The sequence below is a fragment of the Falco punctatus genome, assembly GCF_963210335.1.
Source record: "Falco punctatus genome assembly, chromosome: 2".
NCBI lineage: Eukaryota > Metazoa > Chordata > Aves > Falconiformes > Falconidae > Falco > Falco punctatus.
Window position 1 is genome coordinate 27,508,921 of NC_137581.1, and position 15,200 is coordinate 27,524,120.

Genomic DNA, 15,200 nt, shown 5'->3' on the forward strand with positions numbered 1-15,200 from the left:
ATTTTAGGCAAAATGTTATTAAGTGTAGGGATGAGGGATTCTTTATGACTCATATGATTTAGGGGCTAATATCTGTCAAAAATATGAAAATACTATTTAACCTAAATTTCATAAACTACATAAAGATTTATACCTTCAATATTCCTCACATTTTCCATCAATGAATACTTTGTCTGACTCAAAAAAGTAAAACAAAATTGACAGGAAGAACACTGCAGGCAAGGAAAAGTCTGTGCAGCATGGAAAGGTGAAAAATGCCGTTATAAGTGGAAAAGCCTGATGCAAATATTCATGCTTATTTCCAGTCATCCATGGCTTTAGTCTGTTTCCAGCTTCTACATGAAGAGTAAAATGAAATGCATACAATATGCTTCGAGGTATAAGACCCAAGAAAAACGCATACAGTACGCTGTAGGTGTGCACACATTATGCCCTAAGACCTGAGAAAAGCTTACAGTTTGAGTATTTAAATGAACACACCAAATATTTAATGGGATTTTATGTTAGGTGCTTTCTGCTGCCTTTATCCCTAGCCTGGGCCAGAGCCAACCCCAGTTTGGTCTCTTGGAGGTGAGGAATTGTATGTCATGGTCAACTCAAGCACTGAAGTAGGCAGAGTCCAGCTAAGCCTATCTTGAATTTGGGCAATTTGGGATTGATTCTAGGAATCAGGAGTAATAGTGATCTTTCATTATCTCAAGTGTGACCTCTAGGTAAAGCTGTTTAATAAATAAATAATACTTTTTCACAGTTTATCCTCTTGGACTTCATTCCTTTCGGACTCATACCAGCAACTTAACCACTGTCTTCCCCAACATAGTCAATGCTGCTTTTTCTCTCTACCAGCGAGGTAACAAGTTTCAGTTCTTAGAATTGCACTGCTTTGTAGAGACAAATTTGCATAGGGTTTGGGAATGAGACAAAGATATCTCACACACAAGGCAGTGGCCTTAACTGCTAGCCTGTGAGTTTAGTGTCTTGACAGTTTCTTAGTTTCTTTTTATGTTTGCTTGGTTTTGTTTAGCTTTTGATTTTTGGTGTGGGTTTTTTTTTTTTTGTGTGTGTGTTTTTTGGTGTTTTTTGGGTTTTTTTCCCTTCTGTGTAAAACTTCAAAAACTGTTATGTTTGTCTAGGAACATTTCTTTAAGCTCATAAAGTCTGGTGAGTTGGGAAAACACTTTCCAGGCAAATCCATTAGGAGCGTCTAGGCATTATACAGTACAAATTAGAAGCGCTTTTCAGCAACAGTTCAATTGCAGGTGTTACTAACTGTAATTTTTAGTAACAGACCTAACTTTTTGGGCTAGGAAGTACAAGTGATTTCGGAGGACACTATATTTTGAAGTTGGGATACTTCTGGGAATCCTGGAAGTTAAGAAACATGATTGAAATTCATACTTACAAAAACTGCAAAGCTGTACGTGTGTCCACGTAACTAACCCTGTGCTCTTCTCAGTTAGTATTGACAGATGTCCCAATAAAGTTGTAAGTCCTAGTTTTAGTTCTCTGTCCTGGTCAACATGCTGAGTTTTACTGCCCATGTCCCAGCAGCACAGCTACAAACTGGCTGCAAACCAGTCTTTACAATTGCTGTCCTCATAGGGCAAAGTTAGTCACTACAGCGTAAAGGAGGGCATGAGCTGCATAAATCTAGGTATGAAGAGTGCCCTTCCTCATGTAATGAGAGGTGACTTTCATCCCTGATATTGATACCATGTTTGAAAAAATCTTTAGTTGTGGCAAATTACAAGGGACTGAGGGCAGGATTTGGTTCACCCTGAATTAGATACGAATAGCTTGAATCAGTTGACATAACATTCAATCTCTAAACCCAGATGTGGTCGAGGATAATTTTCTTTGGACAGAGACAACACTGAGATGTGATACCAGCACCCTATATTAATGTTAACACATGATGCTAGTGCATAATTTGCAGATATACAAATCCTTCCCAAAAGAATAAAAGATTTAAAAGTTCAGCTGGGATGAAGCAAGAGCACAAATAACCACAACGGACATGTGTGGTTGTATCACTTACTGGGCTACTGGAGCTGCTGGAATTTAGTCATGAGACAAATATGAGAGTCTACAGAAAACAGGCCAAATCATAGAGTCATAGAACGATAGACCCATAGAATCATAGAACAGTCTGGGTTGGAAGCGATGTTAAAGATCATCTAGTTCCACCCGCCTGCCATAGGCAGGGACACCTTCCACTAGACCAGGGTGATCAAAGCCCCATCCAGCCGGGCCTTGAACACTTCCAGGGAGGGGTCATCCATAACTTCTCTGGGAAACCTGTGCCAGTATCTCATCACCCTTATAGTGAAGGTTGTCTTTCTTATGTCTATTTTATATCTACCCTCTTTTAGTTTAAAGTCATCTCCCCTTGTCCTATCACTACACGTCTTTGTAAAAAGTCCCTCTCCAGTTCTTGTAGGCCCCTTTTAGGTACTGAAAGGCTGCTATAAGATCTCCCTGGAGCCAGCCTGAACAACCCCAGCCTTCAGCCTGTCTTCACAGGAGATGTACTCCAGCACTCTGATCATTTTTGTGGCCCTCCTCTGGACTCAGGAGAGTGGAAGCCACCCAATTCTGCAAGGTGACTAGTCAAAAGAATACTGCCTTCTAGGACTACACTGTGCAGGGCAGACTCCAGAACAAGAGTAGAGTTAATTGAATTTTGTAAATTAAAGTTTTCTTACTGTCTGTCCCCTTCCTCTGATGAGAGTATTTTCTTCTGTGAAAAGGAAAAAGTCCTTTATCAGTCTTTCTGTAAAAGTGGAAAACATTACTATTGTTCAGTTCCAGCTTCGGTTGGTTTATTGCTATCAAGTTGCATTCAAAATTTCCTTTACCAGGATGTTTCATCTGAATGTGGAAAGGCAGAAACTGACTTTGAATTTATTCAGAAGAGATGAAGTACTACAGAGCAAATCAAACCCCAATACACCTTTCTCTTTATTTAGGCCACCCTGGGAAAGTATTATGTATCTCTGTTATTGTACCATATGTAAGTGTCAGATTTTGTGCTATAACCTCATTTAAATTAAACCACTTAATAGACATTCCTCCAATAGCTGTCACTAAAACATTATATGGTGCCTGGTATTTAGGGAAACGTTTCTTTTCTTCTGTATTAATGCCATACAGGCTTCCAAATTAGCACACTTTGACTTTGAAAGCAAAATTAATAGCTTCAATCAATGACTTTTTTTTTCAAACGACCACCCAGACTTCTTCGGCAACATCTGTGTTGCTAGTAATTAGATTTGCAGATGTCAAAGTAAAGTTTATTGTTGAAAATATTTTCTAAAATCTCAGACTCATTAATGACTTCATTTTTTTATTGCTTGCATGGATATTGAAAACCAGAGGAGTTAGGCCCTTGTCTTGAAATATGTCCCCCTTCTTTTTGACTTGTCTGTTGGTGTACACAAGAAGTGCAAAGCAGTCCTGCCAGCAGCACTCCTCCATGCTGAGGGAATCAGTAAGTGGAAGAAACCTGGAACCGAATAGAGAGATTAGCCCTCTGTTTGCAAATCCTTTTCCTAGCCGTTCTGACTGTGTACCAGAGCCTGCTTATACCAGTGGGATTAATTCTCTTCCCGTTTCATATCTGTCATGAGGATAGAAGAGAACAGAAGGTGCCAGATACTATCCCATAGTTTCTTCCCTGGACCTTATTCATGAGTTGTGAGTACAGCTCACCAAGTTCGAGTCTCTGTTTATATAGGTAACAACCTCTGATGTAAGGTTTTGCAAGGTCAGGCCCAGCTGGGTCTTTTGGCTAAACTCAAATGATCTGCTAGTAAACTCTGGGGCATTTGTAGAAGTTATAAGAATTTATTAAACATATATCTATTTTTAAAACACTTAAGCAGAAATGGAAAACACCTTTAGGTCATCTAGTCCCCATCTTTGCCAAAGGGGAATTGTTCCCTCAAGTATAATTTCTAGGATTTGGAATAGATTTCCAGGGTTTCCTCCTGGTATCCTCTTTCAAAAGGTAACCCAGGACTGTAGCCATATATCTCAGGTTGTAAACTAAAGCTGGATGTTTCCAAGCTATTCAGACTGCTGATCATTCTGGAAATTTTGTTCCATTTTGGACTATTTCTGTGGTAGTTGGAAGAGATATGTGTCCTTTATTGTATTTTGAAAATGATCATGTGTCTTAAATAAAAAATGGAAGCCCTCTACTTTAGCAGTATTTGTTAATGTTATGAAATGAATGCTGTCCTGCATTCTGTCACCTTTCAGTTACCTTTGTGATCTGGGCTGGAAAAAGCACATCTGAAGCAGAACAGATGGGTCGAAGAAGTGTTGGTCTTCACTATAAATACCTTTCACTTGCTCACCTTCTCTCTTTTCTGTCAACCCTAAAAAACCTGAAGTAAGACGCAGAGAATCCAGTAGAAATCTAATTGAAAAGAAATTTTTAATTTTTAAAAATCTAATTTATATTTCTTTAGATTTCTTGTCAATTAAACCAGAGTTAAATGTGTTGTTGACTTGCATTGGACTTTTTAAATGGAAAGCGTCAATGGTAGAGTAAAATGTCAATTCAATGTGGTATAAAATATTTCATATTAAGACATCTCTTTGACCTCTTTGGTTGCTTACAGTAACTCATCTAAAGCAAGTGTTAATGCAAGAAGTGTTCACCCCTGAAGGAATGAAGCTGTAGTTATGAATTTATAGCAAGGATGAAATAAATTCATTAAAACATTGTCATAACCTTTGGATGTGGTGGTGTTACATGATTATTTACAGAAATGTATTGCCTTAAGAAATGGCTGCAGGGAAAACCATACTCTCTCCATGCTAAGAGTGATGTGCAGTTGACAAAAGTCTTAGCTCTGCCCCAGCAAACATTCTGCTGATGTTAATCATGTTGAACTAATCAATAAAATTGGAATAAAGGCTGCAAGAATGGTCCAGGATGTCAATAACAACAACAACAAAAGTGCTATGAAAAACTGAGTTTACCCAAGTAATTGGGAACATAGGCTTCTCTACTTGCAAAATGGGCAACTTACATTTCTTCTGCTCCTCCCATCTTCTCTTGGGAATATTTTTCTTTCGAACTCAGCTTGCTTTCTTCTTTTGCTCAGATGTTTTGGGTTTTGTTTTGGTTTTTGGGTTTTTTGTTTTTTTTTGGGTTTTTTTTTTACATTTGGAAGCTTGGCTGCCTCCACTAATTTATAGAAGATTTATTTAGACATAAAGGAATGCTTATACTTCTTTGGGAGTATCTATACGTTATTCTGGAGACAAAGCTTTCTTTGTACTTTCATTCTTACTATATATTTAATATTTTCATCCTTTTTATGTTACCAATTTAAAAATAATATCCTACCTATTAAAGATGAGCTTTTACTTGTTTATTCTGTAGTATGATTTAACAACAGCTATCCTTATTATCCACTTACTCAGTCTGTGTATCACTAATTTGTCTGTAAACATACCATGGGCTGTATCAAAGGCCATGCTAAAGTCAGGATATGCAACATTCACTGCTGTCCTCTTTTCCAAATGGAGCTAGTCATTGAATCATAGAAGGCAATTAGGTTAGTCAGATGTGATTTGCTGCCTGTTCCCAGTCACCTTCTTGTTCTTTATGTGCCTGAAAAAATGGCTTTGAGGAGGATTTGCCCCATAATCTTCCCAGGATCCTGAGACTGAGAAAGTTCAGATTCTCCTACCTTTCTTGAAGATAAGTGTGATATTTTCCTCTCAGAAAACTCCCCTGGTCACCACGACCTCTCAGAAATATCAGTGAGGCCTTGTAGCCAGCTGCTGCAGCATCCTCAAGTGCCTCCTGTCTGGTCCCACAGACTTCTATGTGTCTGAGTGATGTAAGCACTTCTTAACAGTGTCTTCCTCTCCTGTGAGTACTGCTGCACTCTCATAGGTTCTCCTAGTAGGCTTGGGGAACTGGGATGCCAGAGGGCAAGTCTTACCAGTGAAAATAAGCTTTTTCAATGCCCTCTGTCACTAGGTCCTGTGTTCCAATGACCAGGTTTTCCTTAACCTTCCTTCCACTGCCAGTGTACCTACAGAAACCCTTCTTTGTCCTTCACATAGCTCTCTAGTTTGAACTCCTGAGTTTTGACAGTTCTAGTTTGAACAGCTGAGTTTTGACTTCCCTCAGTCCATCCTTTAACACCTGGGAAATGCTTCTATATTTCTCTTGGGTATGACCACCTTCTGTGTATAAGCTCCATTAAGAGTTGCCCATTCAACCAGGTTGGACTTCTGCCACACTTACTCAAGTTACTTCACTTAGCGGTAGCTGTCCTCTCCTTCTTGCAGGGAGACAAATATCAACTGGTCTGGCCCATCTTTAATTACATTAGTTTTTTAACTTTGTGTGTTATGCAAACACAGCATTGAGAAGAGGAAAACATTGCTTAAATGACAACTTTGGAGATGTTCAAGGCATCTAAAGACAAAAGCAAAATGGACTTCAGATAACTGAATTAGCAATTATTTTTTTAAAAAAAAACATTTCCCCTTTGAAGCAGAAGATGTAAAGCAAACGATACTCTATGGTTATTGCATTGTCTTTTCTCTAGAAATGATTGAATCACAAAGTTCAGTGTAGCAGGCTGTGAATCCAGTTTCAGCTGTTCTAAAAGTAGAAGTAATTTGCAAATACTAGATTGATATTTTGTACTTGCTGATCTTAAGATGATTGGCATTGATCACTGCATTATAATTCACATTCTGTATGTGATCCCTTTTAAGTGCACAAAATGTAGCCATCACATGTCTGTTTCAGATGATTCTTCAAACCAACAATCCTCAGCTCAGATTGAGGAGTAATAGAAATGAGAGATTCAGAAGACTCAGAATTCAGTCTGTCATATCTATTTCCTTGGCAGTACAAATTTGCCTGCTGGAGTTCTTGCTAGTGTCTGCTTCAATTCCACATGTACAACAAGTTAAATATAACCAATGGTAAGAAATAAAAAGACTTTTTTCTAAATATTATCTGATGACGCTTCATCTGGAACTGTTAAAACCTACAGTCATGAAGAGAAAGAAAATGGAACAGAGATAAATCTAACGAAATAAATATGCACAGAGGGGAAAAAAGAGAAAATAATCCAACCAAACAGCCCTAAGTGTTGGACTCTTTTCATGACACATATCTGAAACTCACATGATTTGGATGAGTCTGATGTTTCATTATACTGGGTAGCAGTTGATGGAGCCAGATGGTCCCTCAAAGAAAGATAACCACAAAATTAATCCTGCCAAGCTGCTGATGTATTAAACACTCGCTCTGTAAGTAGTATTACAAACAGAGAGGCCCTTGCTCTCACCAGTTACAAAATGGATAATGTTCAAAAGCAAGCTTTGAGAATTTTTTTATTTGTGCTTTTGTGAGGCCCTGGTTCCACAGACTCTCCTCTTAGCAGCAAAACTGGTTTAAGCAGTTCCTGTCCACCTCCCCTGCCCCCATGTGTATTCTTGTCCCTGTATCATTTCCTCATTTGTGCCACCAGAGATGTTTATGGTCTCATGTGGCAAACATGATTTGCTAATTGATCATGCATATATTGGTCAGCTCATTCTGAGCAAAAATATCTTAGAAAAAAAAAAGCAAGGCTGTTTTTACCTCTTAGTTTTTTAATCAGTTCCTTAGTTTGGTTCATCTCACAGTCCCACAAACAGCTGTATCTTACAGCTGAAGGAGATGGCATGGGAGCAAGCAGGAATGCCTCTGGGCAAGGGTGGAGAGAACTGTTTACATCAGAGTAGTTGCCAAGGGAAACATCCGCTGAACCACAGTGTAAACCACGTGATTTCCATTAAGGCTGAATCCGGCAGGTTGCCATATACGAAGTAAGAAGTAGTCTTTACAGAGGAAAGTTTATAAGGTAAAAAGTCAAGGCAGAGAAAAGGCTCAAGTGTCTCACTTCACCGATGAGGGTTGAGAGATGAATCCCAAATGCTGGTAGCTACTGTAGTGCTAAACATCACAGCCCTTGATTTTGCAGCTTGAGTGAGATTTCTGGGTTAGACCCACTCTCCTGCAGCATGGGGCTTGCTCAACACAGTAAGAAAGAAACTTCCTGAAGCTAACTAAAAAGAACAAAACAAAAAAACCCAAAAAATTCTCATTCATGGTAAGCGTGAAGTCAAAGAATAGGAAATTTCTCTACACATAGAGTGTGGCAGATAAAAGTCAACTAAGAGCAAACTCACTTTGAAAGCAGGAGGATACACATACTGCTTGCAGCCATAGGAAGAAAGGCACAGAGACTGACTGATTTTCCTTTTATACTTTGTTTATCTTACTGGAAAAGGTTCACATTCCAACACTGATGTTTGTGGGAAGAAGGGAGAAAGAATAAGCGAGGTGTGCTTGCTGGGCTTGGGGCAGAGAGCAGAGCTCAGCCTCTGGGAAGTACGGTTTTGGAAACTTGTATTTCCGATAACTGGTTTGACAGCATTAGTGCAAATGTCCCAGCATCAGGTTTTCTTTGAGCTGCACAGGGTAAGACAGAAGCATGGTTTAGGTGAGGATACAAATGATGTTGAAGTCACATGTATTCCATATTTGATTGTGCTTGTTCCTGAGGAGTCCCTTATTTAAATCACTTGGAAACACTTGCTACAGATCTTTACAAAGTATGGATTCCAGCTCAGGGAAAGTCCTGAGAAAGTTCTTCATACTAAAGTGAGAGAAACAAGTTACTGATAAATTATTATTATTATTTATACCTCAAATGATGGGCAGTTACTGCTAATATTTTTCACATTTTATTGTGGGTAGGCTACTTCTAATACATGTCAGGGATCAAGTAACTCTTTTGCCATGAAAAACACATCTTCACATATTGAAAAGTGTACATTTCTGGAAATGTTGCTTACATCTTTTTCTGCATAGTCTTTTCCGGTACCCAAGTTCAGAGTTTATTGTTAAAAACCATTAACTGATCCACAGTTCCTTACTAATGAAACTTTTCTAATTTATTTTTGAGAATGAAAGACTGTAACAATCTCACTTGAGATTTTGCTGAATGTTAAGAGATATATTCAATGAATTTTACTCATATGTTCTTGGAAGGATTAACCATACATTCTTATTCTTTTGGTTACTTACTTTATTTAACAAGATATCCAGGAAATTCCAGGAGATGTTCTGCTCTTTGTTACCCAAACGTTAGGCAGAAATGTCAGAGTAGATAACACTCCTGATAATAAAACACCCAGACGTGTTTATAATAATCATAAAAGCAGCTTACATAGATACTACCCAGCTTTATGCTTTACTAGGTTTTTTTGTTTTGTTTTTTTTTTTTTATGCTGTGTCTTGGAAAATACATATAGCAGTTGTTACTAGCAGTCATGCTTTGTAGGAAACATCTCCTAGAAGTATTTGTCACTATAATGCAAAGGATACTTGTAAAAATTCTGGGTTTCCTTTTCACTTCAGCAACCATTTTTTCCCAACTCTAGACCTTCTTGCAAACCATACTGAATGAGAGCACTTAGGATATGGGTGGAAGGGAGAATCTCCCCTTTGTCAAAATGAGAAGTTATTTGTTCAAAATATACAGGAGTATCTCCAGAAGCTTATCTTCAATAGTGAACAGCTGTGGCCTAAAGGTACTAATTTGGTTTTCTGCAAGAAAATTAACTTAATAAGAAATTTACATTTTAGAAGAGATTTTGCAGTGGAAAAGGAGAAAGACTGCAATGCAGTTTTGTTTAGCAGCAAGAATGAAGAAATATGTCATCAGAGCCTTAAGTTTTATTTAATAAAGTAAATGTTTTTCTTAATTCTTTTCTATTATTTTTATTTTAAATCTACTCAAATGTTGCAAAATATTTTCTTATAGAAAACATCAAACTTTAGTAGCAAAAGTTTACCTTCTTTAAAAGCAATCTAAATCATTCTCAGTTCAAGAAAAATATTGGTGGCCAGAAACATCCTGTGGGACATACACATTCCTCCAGGAAGATTTATTTTTCCTTTTAGGGGTGTGAACTTCAATGATTTATGATAAATGATTGAGATAACAAAGCATTAGGTGCCTGGCCAGCAGTATCACAATAACACCTTTGTACACGTGATACAGTATCAGTGAGATGGTCATGTGTGACAAAGCAAAATTTCTAAATTAAAAAAAAAATCAAATCTTTTATACAGTGTTTATCAATAGCTTATTATTTGTAACACAATGTATCTTGCAGATCTTGAAAAATGTTCTGATAGAAGTAAAGAGCTTTCTGAAGTCTAAAGTGATAGAACCTACTTGAGAGATTATTTATTTACATTTTCTTTGGTTTTGAATGGTTCTGTAGAAGAAGGTTATACCTACTTTATTTTTTCCTTTATAAATATTTCTGTAGAAATTGAAGAGTTCTAGAAATTAGTAGTTAAAATGAGGAAAATATAAGATATTCTGAGGAAATGTATTATACAGAAAGATTAGTCAAAATTGTTTTATCCTGATAATTCCCAGGAGAAAAAAAAAAAAAAAAAGCGCCACTAAAAATATAGTGCATCTGCACTGAAAATCTGCATTTTCCTCTGTGGTAACCTCCTGGGTTAAATAAAGGTATAAAGTATGCCAAGGAATTAGAAAGAAATACAAGACAGAAACGGTTTCTACTGTTAAACATTTCATTGTTTTATTCCTGGAGAGGAAATACGGATCAAGTATGGACAAACAAAAGGGAAAGTTGAGATTTTGAAAGTCTGGTTGTTTTCCAGTTTCTCTGTCTCAAAGCATTCATTTGCATGGATTTTAGAGTAACTAACTGAAAGTTTTCTTTTCATGGAAGATTTATTCACACTTCCTCATGATTTACTGCATCCTGTATCTTCAGTGGTTTTTTTAGCTAAAATTACTTGATAGTCAACAATATGTATTACCACTTCATACTTCACGATTGTCTCTGTCTTCATTTTGAACTCATCTGTTACCTAAGACAAAAAGAATTGTAAAAGATCCTTGAAAGCTTCAGGAAGACAATCGTATTAAGGATTAGAGTCTTTCAAGTCCCATCCAAAAGGACTTCTCCCTCTGTTATTGGCAGAGGCTTCTCTGAGGTACCAGAGATTGTGGAATGAACTCTTTCAGGAAGGAAAGACCATTTGAACCTTCCCAAGGCCTGCTTGGACCTGAACTTCTGTAAGATAAACATATAAAGGTATATGTAGCTACAGAAGGAACAGAAATAACCCTCAGACCAACTGTAAGAATAAAAAGTAAGACACAGAAGCTTCCAACAAACAAACATCCAAAATGCTGATATCAAATATGCCATGAAAAATGTTTTGGGGGTTGGGTGTTGAGAGAACATATGGCCAGCATGAGTCACAGTATTCATGGCACAAATGGCAGGAACTTGGGGTGATCAGTGTGATGGGAAAGTTCACAAAAACAGCAGAGTTGAGCTGCTTGTTGCCTGAGAAGTTCGACTTGTCAGAGCTAGAGCCTCTTTCTGCTCTCATGTTCACACATTGTGAACCTGAGAAAGTAAAAAAGGATTCCTCCATACCCTCTAGCTTCTTATGCTCATTATGGTCATATTCTGACTTTACAGATAAGCCATTTTGACTGTTCTCCTCAGCTTAAGTACTGGATATATTCCTCACTGAAAATTGTGTATTTGCTTCTGACAAGCAGAGTGGATGTTAACACTGAGGGGTGTCCAGAAGGATAAATGTAGCAAATGTTTTTACTAACTTTGCTATTGCTACAACAATTTTCACACCTGCAATACTGGAAAATGATATAAGACAATTTGATTTGTGCTTTCAGAAAACAACAGGAATTATTTTAGGTTCTCTAAAGGTTCTGTAAGTTTGCTGGCTGAACCAAAAAAATGGAGGGGAAATCAAATTTATGTTCAGGTCAATGGGAAATGTAACAGCCCACCCCAACATGCAGAAAAAGCATATAAAGAATCCCCCCTTTTTTTCTGACAAAAGAAAAAACAAATGTTTGGGTTAAAAAAATATATTTTGTTTAACCAATGCCAGCTGCCTTAATATGGTCTGATTTGGATTTTCTTCTGCAAAAATGTTGGCAATTCTTATCACAAGGATGGTGTTGTCAATGAAAGCTGAGACGTTTAGAATTTTCCTTTATTTCTTGTTTTTGACTGACTGTCCTAGCTGAATTTGATCCAGTTTGGCAGATAATTTCTGGTCCCACAAAATATCATCTTGGAAAATAAGCTCTCTCTGGGTCTAGCTGTAAGTGAAATAAAACTTTTTTTGCATCCTTATTTCAAAACAAATGGTTCTTCTAGTTGAAGATGTCCCCCGCTTGTTGCAGGGGGCTGGACTTGATGACTGCTAAAGGTCCCTTCCAACCCAAACTATTCCATGATACTATGATTCTATGAGTTACATAGGATGGCAAAATGTGCAAGCTGCAGTAAGATGTTATAAAGGAGCAGTAAACAGAGGAGTAGCTGTTGCTCTGAAGTAAAGCATGGCAGAGCTGAGGCCCAGAGTCCTGTATTGATGTAATAGCTGTTGACCTGGAGACTCAACTACAGGAGAGTGTAGGGTATCTTTCCAACATGTGGTCAACACCACCTCCTAACTTCTGTAATTTGACCATAATCTTCTGCACAGGCGGTGTTAATTAATATTTACACCATGTGTTTTTTTGTACTTTCTAGAGACATTTGTTCAGACAAACATGTGTTGCTGTTAGGACAGATAAGGGTGTTAAATGTTTCCTCCTCTTTCTCTGCTGTTTGGTAGTTTAACAGAGCAGATCCTTCAGCTGCTGGTGGAGTAGAGCCAAACTCAATGAGCTGTGCAAGAGAAATACAGGAGCAGAGAGAGTTTGCTGGGCAACATGCTCCACAGCTGTCTGCACTGCTGACGTCATGGGATGAAGCTGAACTACCCAGTTTCCCTTCTGTGTTTCATCTTTCACTCTTATTTCTTCTTTTTTTTCTGATGCAAATACTATGAATACGTATGAAGCTCTGGCTTCACAGCCATTAACAGGATGCTCTTATGATCATTGTTAATGTCTTCTGACCAGCCTACATCTTGGTTTGCTCACCAGCTGTGTGATGGAGCTCTCTTAACCGATTAACATCCCATACTAATATCAAGCTGGGACATAGGAAGATCTGGAGTCACTACATGAAGCAGCACTGACTTGTAGCTGCATTTTTTTGTTTGTTTTCTTTTTGATGCCTGCATATGAGATACGGTATTACTTTCAGTGCTGGCTAATGTCTTGGAGAAACTTCTCCTGTGAACACTCTCTTTTCTGAGAAACTTCTCCAGGGAATACTATCTCTTCTGATGAAAACATAGTTAGTGAGTCTTTTCCTTACCTAGTTTTCTTGAAAGTGACCTTACCACTATAAAAAAAAAATAGGTAAACTCATGGAATAGAAGAACTATGCTATACTTTAGCATCTGCTCTGGAAGTGACATCATCCTGCCATCACTAGTTATAAGCTGTTTATTCAAAGGCAAAGATTTGCTTGAGCTGCTAACAGGTTGTTTCCAATATCAGGTCCCATTGGGTGTGCACTATTTGATTTAATGTTAAATTGTTTAGACTCTTATTACAGGACTGGTGTCCTTTTGACTACAGACACCGTATTTATGCAGATTTTATAAGAAAAGCAAAATGAAACCTAGGTGATATGCACTTGAAATAACAACACTGAATCTTGGCAGTAACAGATGGCGCATATATCATATTAAGTAGCCTGTCAAATTCAGCAAGTTCCCTGCTGCTATAGAAAACTGGACAAAAAATAAAAATAAAAAAACCCCAAACCCTAACCCTCCTGATTAAGAAGTTTATATTTGTCCTTTTTTATTATAATAATAAGTATGCATATATATATGTACACATATATGTGTACACACATACGCGTGTGTATGTATACCTTAAGAAATCAACACAAAAATTCTGACTCAGACACTGCAAAATGATTTTCAGATGTAATCTGTTAGACTTGCATTCCCTGAAAACCCTTGTAGCCAGAAAGTCCATATTTATCTTTTCTTCCTTAAGAGTCTATTTGCAGAAGCTTTGCAATGCCAGTGGAGAGTCTATGACGTGCAAAAATAAATCATTCTTTTTAGCGTCTTTTACAGAGGGCTGAAGACTTGGTGTCTCAGAGGAAGACAGGAAAGCTATGGAAGAAACTGATGGGGAAATGAGTAGCACAGTGACAGGCAGGCATACTTGCTTTATTAGCTATAATAAATAATAATATCCACCCTGAGCTGGTTGCTACCAACTATTCCTTTGAATTGCTAGTGTTGAAAAACTCAGACACATGAATGCACTCTTCAGTCTCCTCAGGGAAGAGAGGCTGACCTCCTTCATATGGTCACTTTCTGCCCAAAGTCTATCAGCAGCTCCTGAGAACTTCCTTGTTTATCTCTGAATTCTGTGGTAGTACTTTATCATAGAACCATAGAAACATAGAATGGTTTGGGTTGGAAAGGACCATTAAAGGTCATCTAGTCCAACCCCCCTGCAATGAGCAGGGGCATCTTCAACTAGATCAGGTTGCTCAGAGCCCCCCCCCCCCCCCAACCTAACCTTGGATGCTTCCAGGGATGGGGCATCTACCACCTCCTCGGGCAACCTATTCCAGTGTTTCACCAAATTTCTTGTAAAAAAATTCTCACTTATTTATAGTCTAGATCTCACCTCTTTTAGTTTAAAACCATTACCCCTTGTTCTATTACAACAAGGCCTACTAAAATGTTTGTCCCCATCTTTCTTATAAACCCCCTTTAAGTATTGAAAGGCTGCAATAAGGTGTCCCTGGAGCCTTCTCTTCTCCAGGCTGAGCAACCCCAAGTCTCCCATCCTTTCCTCATAGGATCTCTCTTATCATTTTGGTGGCCCTCCTCTGGACCCACTCCAACAGGTCCATGTCTTTCCTGTGGTGAGGACTCAAGAGCTGGACACACTACTCCAGGTGGGTTCTCATCAGAGTGAAGTAGAGGGGCATTATATGAGTGGCTTGCTTAGACTGTCTTCTTCAGAAGCATTCTGATCCTCCCTACCCCATCCCCCCAGCTCTGGCAATCCACCAAAACATGTGTCATGTTGAATCACATTTCTGCTGGTAGTTTTTCATCCATGTACTATAAAACTGAGGTTAGGTGGAACCATATGAACCTGCGTTTATTCACATGAGCAAAGAGCATGAAGCTATTCTTG